At 40.1% G+C, this 12,070-nt stretch overlaps 1 protein-coding gene across 2 annotated transcripts in view; it reads right to left on the bottom strand.

The window, feature by feature from the left end:
• LOC144502464 (disabled homolog 2-interacting protein-like) overlaps window positions 1-12,070 on the bottom strand; it is a 398,032-nt gene that overhangs the window by 278,138 nt on the left and 107,824 nt on the right. The gene's annotated exons all lie outside the window — the stretch shown is intronic.

The raw sequence follows: 12,070 nt of genomic DNA, 5'->3' as shown, positions 1-12,070 counted from the left end.
CACACTATTTTGTTGGAAGCCCTCCAGACTTGTAGTAAAAATTAGTTTTACATGGTATTTTGTACCTTTTAAACCTACTAGTCCTGAGAGAAGCAACACCATGGTTGGTCTCCGCATCAGCTGTGAGAAGACCAAGAAAACAATGACTAGGTGACAACAAGGCCCTCCTGTCACCATCAGGCAACAGAACACTGAGGTTGTCAACCAGTTTCCCTTCCTAAAAAGCAACATTTCCAGGGAGACTGATGTAAAGATTTGTGTCCTCGACAGAATCGGCAAACCAACATCAGTCTTTCAGTGACTTCACATGGTCTGGGCATCCAACACCATTAACATGGCCATGAAGCTGTGACTCTACATGTCTGTAATAGTACCAACCACAATTTATGCCAGTGAGACATGGAAGAGAGCAGCAAAGGTATCACATAAAGTGGTCATCTATTCACCACTAACGCCTATGAAAAATCCTGGGCATCACATGGAGAGACAGCCTTCCAATGAAGAAGGGCTAGAGGACTGGTCTGGGATGGTTGTGGGACATTTAAAAAAATTCATTTTATGGGATGTGGGCGTCGCTAAGTCAGTATTCATTGCCCATCCATAGTTGCCCTGGAGAAAGTGGTGGTAAGCTGCCTTCTTGAACCGCTGCAGTCCCTAAGGTGTAGGTACATCCACAGTGCTGTTATAGAGGGAATTCCAGGACTTTGACCCAGCGACAGTGATATATTTCCAAGTCAGGATGGTGAGTGACTTGGAGGGACACCTCCAAGTCATTCACATCATGATGGGGAGACTACCGAGATTGGCAGGTCATGTATTTCACCTTATGGCCATATGCCCTGCCAGCATGGCAGTAGAATGGACACCACCAGATGGAAGATGACAACAAGGCTGGCCAAAGAAGACTTTGCAAAGTACATTTGAGGAGGACCGCCAAGAGCGGGACACCACCTGGGCTGGAGCTAAGGCAATTGCGATGATTGGCAGCCAGAATCATGCAACCCATAGTTCCTCCAGTCACATTTGCAACAAAGTCTAAGTGAGTAAACCTACTCGAGGTTTCCTTTCTCAATATCTCAATCCACTGTCTTAAGCTCAAAACTGTCAGCTCACAATGCAGGTGACTGGGACTTGATTTTGTGTCCATGGCCTTAAAAAAGCTACATAAATTAGCCCAATACATTTTTTTATTATCCCTAAAATGGATTATTTTCTTGTCCTTACCAAAAATCAAAATTAAATTAAAATCCATGTATATTCCTCAGGTATCAGTGAGCTGGATTATTTTTCCAGCGACGTGGGTTCCTCCCCCCCCTCATCAGTTGAAGATTTGAAAAGAATCCAGTGTTATTTCCAGGGGGAAGCACAACACAATTAAGTTCCCATCAGACTGTTAACTGAACAGAGTCAGACCTCCCATGTGATTCAGGGCAGAAACCCTGTCCCTGGGAGCTGTCAGCCAACTAGAGGCTAGCAACCAAGAACATTGCCTATTGTTGGTAATGTACTAAAACCCTGGCCAGGATTCATTCTGGATCGCAGGACAGGCGAGTGAGGAGGAATGAGGGTCACGAGGAGAAGGGACGCTGGAAAGGTGGGGTCAAAGGAAAGGACGGGGCTTTCAGCAGACCGCCTTCCTGATGCTGGGCCCCTTGATAGGACACAAAAATAAAAGTAAAGTTTATTTATTAGTCACAAGTAAGGCTTAATTAACACTGCAATGAAGTTACTGTGAAATTCCCCTAGTCGCCACAGTCCAGCACCTGTTCGGGTCAATGCACCTAACCAGCACGTCTTTCAGAATGCGGGAGGAAACAGGAGCACCCGGAGGAAACCCATGCAAACACGGGGAGAACGCACAAACTCCACACAGACAGTGACCCAAGTCGGGAATCGAACCCAGGTCCCTGGTGCTGTGAGGCAGCAGTGCTAACCATTGTGCCGCTCTAAGTGCCTGTGCCTGTGACTGAGGGACCCCCCTCTATGAGTCTGCAGGCAAACCTAATAGGGGTTTGCTGGGTGGTCTTTGGGAGGTGCATAGGAAAGCCGTGCGAGTTCAGGGAAATGTCTGCATCGCTACTAAATTCCAGTGGGCTTAGAGATAATTGTTCTCAAGTGGCTCGTTAAAGAGCCTAATTGTCTTCCTGCTGTCAGTGGGTGGGATTCCCACATCAAGATCTTCCCAACCCCAATTTAATGCCCAATTCTTCCACCCCGTCCCGTCGCCATGCTTGTTCCAGCGGGATTACTAAATGAAGCCCAGGCAGTGTGGTCAGTCAAACACTTGCATGACAAATTATTGAAAGCAAATGAACAAATTTTAAAGCCACTGTGCAACAAGTAGAAATGATGTTTAAAGTGATTTCTTAGATAGCTACAGTTAAGTTGATACTGTTAAATTATTTAACAAACAATGGCACTGTGAACACCGCATAATAAACATTAGCTGATGTGACTACCAATCCAACCACAGTAGCTGCAGGACTTTGCTTACACCAGAAGGCACAGCAGACATCAGAATTTCAGCTGTGCTAATAAATCTTGGGAGTGCACAGGGAGTTTAAAACAAATTACTTGCAGTAACATACTGTCTACATTATGGATGCACCGTTACATGCCCAACTATTTCATTTTTTATTAAAGATTTACTTGTATAGACTCTACAAAGCAACATAAGTGCATAAGCAATTCTTCCAATTTCAACTAGTCCAGCGTTAATCAGTGGATCTCAATAATAATGTGCTGGACATCAGATAAATGATTAAATGCACATGAGAAATTATTTGCCATGTGAGGTAAGCATTGAACAAATTTGACTGGAAAATAGAAATAGCCATATAAATATGTCATTGTCACAAAATATAATCGACCAAGTCATTTCAGAATTAAGTTTTCAAACCATTAAGCTCATGTTGCATAATTTAAACGTATTTTAATTGGAATGGACCAACCTCTAATAGGATTACTATTGTTAATAGCCAAGGCTTCTGCTGTGAATTAATAAGCCCTTGGCATCTAGAATGCAACTTGATGTTTTAGTATTCTAATGCTGGGTTTTCTGTGTGGGGTGTTACATGTCCTGTTTATTGCACATATACCATTTATTGCAATATGCTACCATTGAGGGAACTCATCATTATGATGCACTGGTAAGTCAAGTTTAAAATTATGCAATTCTGATGAATCTTGGAATGGGAGTAACATTTTACCCTTCACTTCTTTCGGTGTGCTGGTTCTTTTTTTCTTCCAAACTTTTTACTCCATTCTTAAAGTTACAAAGCCAATGCTCAGAGTGGGCGAAGCAAACCTGAATCCATTCCTTGCTTGCTCCAAAAACCAAATTCAAAATCCAATTGAATCCAATTCAAAGTCCCCACAAGGGAGACAAACAGGATCCAAGCTGTCAAGATGAGGCCTTGCACCCCATCTTGGGCTTGATCTGATGCTTGATCGTAGCCAAATATGTTCTTGAGATGTTGGATTCCAATGTTCACAGATTTAGGTTCCAGTGTTAATTTCAAAGATAACTACACTCTATCTCCTTAAAAATTTTCGGAAACTAAAATTTGGAAGACATAATAATATATCTATTGCATAATCAGGAGATCAACCTTGGTTCAATGAAGAGTGCGGGTAGGCAAGCCAGAAACAACACCAGCTATACCTAAAAATGAGCTGTCAACTTGAAGTTACAACACAGGAGTCCTTAAATGCCAAACAGCGAAAGTGGCATGAGATAGACAGAGCTAAGCAATCCCACACCCAACAGATCAGATCTAGCCTTTGCAGTCCTGCCACATCCAGTAGTGACTAGTGGTGGACAATTTAAACAACTCACTGGAGGAGACTCCATAAATATTCCCATCCTTAATGATGGAGTAACCCAACACCTCAGTGCAAAAAACAAGGTTGAAGTATTTGTAACAACCTTCAGCTAGGAGTGCCAAGTGGATGATTCATCGCTGCCTCCTCCTGAGATCCCCAGCATCGCAGATGCCAGTCGTCAGCCAATTTTTATTAATTCCATATGATATTAAGTGGCCGAAGACACTGGATACTGAAAAGGCTATTGGCCCTGACACAACTCCAGCAATAGTACTGACCACGTTTGCTCCAGAACAGGGCGGCACAGTGGCACAGTGCTTAGCATTATTACCTCACAGCGCCAGGGACCCGGGTTCAATTACGGCCTTGAGTGACAGTGTGAATGAAGTTTGCACGTTCTCCATGTCTGCGTGGGTTTCCTCCCACGGTCCAAAGATTTGTAGATTAGGTGGATTGAGCATGCTAAAATTGCCCCTCAATGTAAGGGGGACTAGCAGGATACAAATGTGGGTTTACGGGTATAGGTGGGATTGTTGTCAGTGCAGGCTCGATGGGCTGTATGGCCTTATATACTGTAGGGATTCTAAAATTCTAACTAGCTGTGCCCATAGCCAAGCTGTTCCTGTAAAGCTTCAAGACTGGCATCCACCCAGCAAAGTGGAAAATTGCCCAGGTATGCCCTGTCCACAAAAAGCATGGCAAATTGCAGTCCCATCAGTCTACTTTTGATCATCAGAAAAGTGATGGAAGGGGCTGTTGACAGTGCTAACAAGCAGCACATACTCAGCATAATCCTGCACATTGACACTCAGTATGGGTTCCATCAGGTCCACTCAGCTCCTGACCTCATTACAATTTAATCCACATATAGAAAAAAGAGCCAGAGGTGAGGCGGGTATGACGGCTTGATATCAAGGCAACATTTGATGAGTATGGTATTAAGGAGCCCGAGTAAAACTGGAGTCAATGGGAATCAGAGGGAAAAGTCTCCATTGATTGGAGTCATACCAAGTACAAAGGAAGGTGATTGTGGTTGCTGGAGATCAATCATCTCAGTCCCAACGCATCACTGCATGAGTTCACGCTAGTGTCCTAAACCCAACCATCTTCAGCTGTTTCATCAGTGACCTTCCCTCTGTCATAAGTTCAGAAGTGGGAATGTTTGCTGATGATTACACAATATTCAACGCCATTTGCAATTACTCAGATACTGAGGTAATCTGTGCTCATATGCAGCAAGATCTGGGCAACATTCAGGCTTGGGCTGACAAGTGGCAAGTAACATTTGTGCCACACAAGTACCAGGCAATGATCTGTACCAGGTATTGAATGAGCTACCAGTGATCCTTAAAAAAATGCCAAGTAAACACAGGCCCACTGTCAACCGGGTTGAAGCCTTTGGTCGCCCTCACTGAGTCAGTTCCACACATAACTCCAGAACCAATTTGCTCGCCAGCTTAGTACGAGAGTGACCCCTTTCCCACTCTCCCACATAACCAGTGAGTTGCAGCTGGTAGCAAGCTGAGGCTTAAAAATGGCTAGAAGGCAAATTTTACCATCTACCAGAGGGTGGTGAAGCTTCAGATTTGCTGATTTTGCAACCATTTTGAGCTCCAAATTAAAACCAATCTCACTGGCAGAAAGCCCCATTTTGTGTGTGTATCTTGGATAAAACTTCATCCCCTGGATAGTCCCATGGAGTTGTGAAATTCTGTTTGGTCCTTCATTGTACAGTTTTTTTTTGCTGAGTTTGCCCCAGAAATTGCAAGGTGCTTGAATTTGGGGGTACCCTGTCATAGATTAAAGCAGTGTTCTAAACATTAGTCATGGTTTTCAACTCCGTCTGTACTCAGCTTGGGGATGTTCGTCTGCTTTGGAATTCTTCCAATATTTTTCCTTTCTAATTTCTAACATTCCTCAATGATAACTTTCATACACAAGTCAAACTCACAACCTATTAGTCCAGACCTCCGTATTACTAGTCCAGTAACATAACCACTAGTGAATAATGAATAACAATGCATGCAGAGATCATCTGTGTGCCTGCTTATCCAGTGAGGCTTCAAGCCATTGAATGAGCCTTGGAAAAGTCAGGGCTAAGGTAAACAGTATCTTTGATTATGGTTCTTTAGATTAAAAAGATAGATTCATTAAATTTATTGAACATTGACTCTTAATTCTTACAATAAAACAAACACTGCTTAGACTTGAGAGAATGTAATTAAATCACCACAAAATACTGTAACCACAGTGTAGGCACAGTAAACTTGTGATAATTAGTGATAATACTGATAATTATTTCGTCACTCTTTATTCATTTCAAATGCGATAGATTTCATCTAATTTTATGAAGCTGAAAGCAGATGTGAAGCACACAAATTTAGAATCAAGACTACTTACAGATTCAGTTTATTTAAAGATCAAGCTTAATTTCCATTATTCTATGTTTAATGAGTCTGAATGAAAAAAAACAAACAATATGGGATTTAAGTCAGCATAGATCTGGAAAACTTTGCTGTCCATCTGGCCATACTAGCTAACTCTTGTGGCAGATAGAATAGCTGATCTACCGATGCATTGCTACAGACTGTTAGGCTGAGTTAGAGTTGTAATTAAAAATCTACCACAACGTGATGTTAAAGATAAACATCTCCAGGATGTGAAGTTAGAATTGAAGTGTCTATACCTACCAACAGAGCTTGTCTGTGGCTCTTTGTTGGAATGAATGAGGATGACAAGGCTCTGAGCTTTGGTGAGGCCCACTACTTCTCCTTTCTCTGCTTCCTCCATGTTTGGAGTTGCCAGAATACTCAGAATGCAGACCTCTTCCGAGACAGCTAAAGGTATGTTTTTTTTTACCCATTCGTGCAATGTGGGTGTCACTGGCAAAGCCAATGTTGAATGTCCATTCCTAATTGCCTATAAAAAAGTAGAGGTGATGGACGAGTGGCTTGTTAAGTCATTTCAGAGGACAGCTAAGGGTCAGCTCAATGCTGTAAATCTGGAACCACAAATAGGCTAGACCAAGTAAGGATGGCAGATTTCTTTCTCCAAAGGCCATTAGTGAACCAATTGGTGATTTCATGGTCACCACTACAGGTACTAGTTTTTTTTAAAAAAACTTAGATTTACTGAATAAACTGAATTTAAATTCCCAGTTGCCATGATGGAATTTGAATTTATGTTCCCAGATTATTAGTCCAGACCTCCGGATTACTAGTCCAGTAACATAACCACTAGTCTAACATATTAATATCATTTTCTGGAATTTCATCCAGTTTAGATCTTGTAATGTTCCCTTGTATCATGCAAGCAGAGAAGTGATCTTGGATGTTGTAAATTGAAGTAGTTTATACACAGTGATAGCTTATCCTTGCTGCCAGTAATGCTTACATATCACATACAGGCTCACCATTACCACTTTGCTTTTATATTCTAGATTTTTAAAAAAACGTTATCAATCTGAGATGCTGCCTTTAATTCCCTTTGAACTTACTCCCCCAAATATCTCCCACAGTATAAAACTAATAAAACAGACAAATCAAAATTAGAAACCTTTGGTCTGGATGGATTGCATTTTAAAAGAATCTAGGGAGGAAATAGCAGAGGCATTGCTGCTCATTTTTAACAATTTGTTAGAGATTGGTGTGGTGCCAGAGGACTGGAGGACTGCACATGTTAAACTTATTTGTAGAAAGGGAGATAGAGCATGCTCAGGGAGCTATAGATCAGTGGTACATTTGGTTGCAGTTATGTCTCTATCAGGGGAGGGTTTAAACAGGCAAACTCTACTTGTATGAACATCTCAGTATCTTGATTTAAAGTCTGTCCAGCTTGGTCTGTCCAGTTTTTATGCCAATCAGCTCATTAATGAAAAAGATAAATGGTCAACACTGTGGAGTTCTACAAACAAAACTTTTCCAGAACTGAGTCAATCTTAAGATCTCTGAATATCATGAAAAAGAATCGAACTAGTTAATATCCAGCATTTACTAAATTAATTACAAGGATGGCGGACTGAAGTTAAATGGATAGACTGACGAACTGAGGTTGTTGTCTTGAAAGCAGAAATGGCTAGGAAATTTGATAGACATAGTTAAAATCAGTAAGAATCTAGATAGAGTAAATCGTGAAAAACTGTTTAAGGCTAGTGCATGCAGAAACTGGAAGTAATGCAATGGATAACTAGATAGCTGCAAGACAAAAGCAGAATATAGGGGTAAAGGGTAAAGCTATTTAGAGGGGTAGAAGGTGGGAAGTAGAATTCCATAAGGATCAGCACTGGGACCAGTTTTGTTCACAATTTATATTAACAATTTAGATTTTGGAATCAAAATCTAAAATCTCTTTAAATTTTGCACAGCACCAAGTTTGGGAGTTCGGAGTAGAATAGTCATTGAGAAGCACTTCAACAAAATACTGGAAAACATTAATAAATTTGCAAAATAGGTACATAACTGTAAATTAATTTCATAGAAAGGTGTTACATTTTGGTAAGATAAATAAGCAGGTCACATATTTACTTAGAAATTAAGAATTTAAATAGGTTAGAGGGAAAAGGGGATCAGGGATTACAAAAACACAGTTCACTAAAAGCTGCAATGCAGGTCAATAACATGATAATAAAAGCAAATCAAACACTGGGGCATATTTCTAGAATTGAAAAGTAGAGAGGTTTTGCCAAACTTGTATCAAACCTTAGTTAAGCAACACAATCAGTACTATGTGCAGTTTGGGTCACAATATTATAAAAAGGATATAGGGGCAGGGGAGAATGCAAAAAAAATAACAGAACTGCGAGGTTATATTCAACAGGAAAGATTGAAAAGGCTGGGTAGCTTTTCACTTGAAAAGAGTAGGCTCAGGAGTGGTGTGTTTGAAGTCTTTAAAATCACAAAAGGTTTTGATAGCGAAGATGCACCAAGCGTATTTCCACTGAAGGGGTAGAACAAAACTGTATGCCATCAATATAAGACAGTCTCAAGAAATCAAATAGAGAATTTAGAAGAAACCACTTTACCCAGAGAGTGGTGAGATTGTGGTACTTGCTACCAAAGAGCACTGCTGAACGGTGCAACTGCATTTAAGGGTATGCTAGATAAGCATATGAGAGAGAGAAATAGAGAGTTCTGCTGATAGAAATTCAACAAGGAAAGAGATGCTGAGATTTAAGCGGAGCATAAGCATGGTCCAAGGATGTGCAGGCTAGGTTGATTGGCCATGCTAAATTGACCCTTCGTGTCAGGAAGATTAGCAGGGTAAATATCTGAGGTCATGGGGATAGTGCCTGGGAGGGATTATTATTGGTGCAGATTTGAGTTGAATGGCCTCCTTCTGAACTGTAGCGATTCTATGGACTATGACCAAAAGGCTTGTTTCAGTGCTGTATATTCAATGTGATTTTAAGTAATATTGACAGATAAGGTCAATAATATAACAATCCTGTACATGGGCAATGCAGTTGTAAGTTTCAAAATAATCTAAAGTACTCAGCACAAGAGGAAATACAACCTGGCCAATCAAAATATAGTTGCTTTCTTTCACATAATACACTTAATTACTAAATGACAGCTCCAAATCACACAGGCCATTCAGCCCAACTGATCTATGCTATATAAGAGCCACCTCCCATCTTTCTTCATCTAATCCTATCAGAATATCCTTCTCTCTCTCATGTGTTTATCCAGCTGCTCCATGCATAGGTGCTATTTGTCTCAGCTACCCATGTGATAGTGAGTTCCACACTTGTATCACTGTGAGTAAAAGATGTTTCTCCTGAATTTCCTATTGGATTTATTGGTGAGTATCTTATATTTATAGCGCCTAGTTATGGTGTCCTTTGCACATAAAAACATATTGTCCACCTCTACCTCATCATAAACCCTCTCAATCTCTCAGATCACCACTACCTCTTTTTAAAAAAAGAGTTCAGCCTATTCAGTCTTTTGCTGATACATATATTCTCCCAATTTTAGTATCAGCTTTGTAAATCTTTTCTTTTGCTCCATCTCCAGTACCTCAATCTCATTTGTAATAAATATGGAAACCAGAACTGGATACAAGTGTGGTCCAACAAGATTTTAATACAAGATTTTAACAACTTATTTACTTTTCAATTCTCTAGAAATTACCTCCAGTGCATGGTTTTCTTTACATAATGGCCCTATTTACCTGCAATGGTACTTTTGATTTGTGTATCTGCAACCCCAGATCCCTTTTCGCCTCTTCCCATTTAGCCTTATATTTCAAGCAAAGTTTGCCTCTTTATTCTTCTTACCATAAGTAACACTTCACATTCGTCTTTATTGAAATGAGCTTGTCAATCATTCATTTGTTAATTGATATTGTCCTTTTTTATCACCTCAGGTTTGGATCAAGAGCTAACATCAGTTTATGTTCAAGGAACACCTCAAACTCTAGATCTGGCTGGTTTATCCATACAAGACCAATGTATATGTTCCAAATATCTGTCACTGCTCGAGTGGCCCCCCACTCGAGCAGTGACAGATATTTGGTTAGTTAATACATCGGTTTTCCAATAACTGCATAGTATTAATAATTATTTATTGCTTCCTAAATATTCCAAGTGCACCCAGAAAGCCACCACAGGTTGTTGAATAGAATCAAAAGCAATGCCATTCAGTGAATGTATTAGTAGTTTCCAATGTGTACACATTTATTACCGTCAAATGTCTCCTTTTTATTACAGTAAGTATTGAGGAGACTGGAAAAAATGCCTTCAAGAGACACATTTCCTTGCCATCAATATTATAGATCAGATAAGGCCCAAGAAGATAATTTGGTTAACATCACTCCATTGTACAGATGTCTGGTTCTCAGTTATTAGTAACAAAAGACCTGTGCTTTTTTTTAAGGAACTGAACAGAATTCTTTACATTTAGCGCTACTGTCTGCCCACAGAGATTGCACATGGCAGTTATCCCGGTTAATTCAACAGGATGCACTGATACAACAACACATTTATTTCAACCACGGAATAAAGTGCTGTAAACTAAAAGCTTGTAAGCATCTTATCTCAGTGCAAATGGCAGGGTGATGTTAGAATGGCCATTTAATTCCTCTCTCAGCCTTACTGAGGCTTACTTTAGAGCAGCATATAATTTAAGAGTCTGCATGATCAGCAATGTGCATCAGAAAGACACATTTCAGTTCAGGAATACTTCAAAAAGCAATAAACACTTAAAAGATCCAAGTTCAACTCAGCATGCCTGTTCTGAATTCAATAATCGTTTGGAGGATACTGCCAAACAATAACTTGTCTCATATTTTATAGAAACTAGCATCTGTCCAGGGATGCATCAAAATATATATAGATCCCAAATGAAAACAGAAAATGCTGGAAATACTCAGCAGGTCTGCCAACATCTGTGAACCTGTGTCTCTCTCTACATAGATATTATCAGACCAGCTGCCTATTCCAGCATATTCTGTTTGCATTTCAGATTTCCAACATTCACAATATTTTACTTTTGTATGGATCCCACTGGTTTTCAGCACACGAAGCTTGCCAACTGGGATAACCTACACATGGGACATTCCACTTGTCTGACATCCACCTTCCTTCATTGTCCAAGTACATTTGCTAACAGTATTTCTAATGTCAAATGATCAGAATTAAACTCTTCTAATGCCATCGTAATTGACTTTTGTTAAAGCAGAAAAGCCCACGCAAGTACCTTAATAGAACAGAATTTATGAGTAATGGGCTAAGCATGGATTTTGCAGCCACATACAAGTTTATTTCCAGTTTTGAAATGGATACATTTTGTGATTTATATTTTGAGAGTTGGTTATGCCATTAATTTCTAAGGTAGCATAATCAATAAGGGCTTTATGGAAACTGATCTTTATTGATCAGCCAATGTTCAACTGATCTGAAACAAATGCAATAAATAAAGCTCTTTTTCTTAATGTCGTGTACAAGCACTGGTTCAGAACACAATACTCAAAATATTTCTGCTGACTGGCTAACATTTGAAACTCAGTTTTGCTATTTTACTCTTACGGCGCACTTACCAGAATATTAATTCACTATAGCAAGAGAGTTTGTGCTCAAATCCATTTCTGAAACACTGCGACTTTGTACAATGATTCATATCAAATGTGCACTTCACAATGGGCAGGATTTTCCGACCGCATTTGCCCCGAAACCAGAAAATCTCTCCCGAGGTCAACGGACCTTCCCATGGTCTGCCCCTCACCTGCTACGATTCCCATGGTGGGC

Source organism: Mustelus asterias, chromosome 13 (assembly GCF_964213995.1).
Source record: "Mustelus asterias chromosome 13, sMusAst1.hap1.1, whole genome shotgun sequence".
NCBI classification, from domain to species: Eukaryota; Metazoa; Chordata; class Chondrichthyes; order Carcharhiniformes; family Triakidae; genus Mustelus; species Mustelus asterias.
The sequence above is the reverse complement of the archived record's forward strand: the minus strand, read 5'-3'. Positions and strand labels throughout refer to the sequence as shown.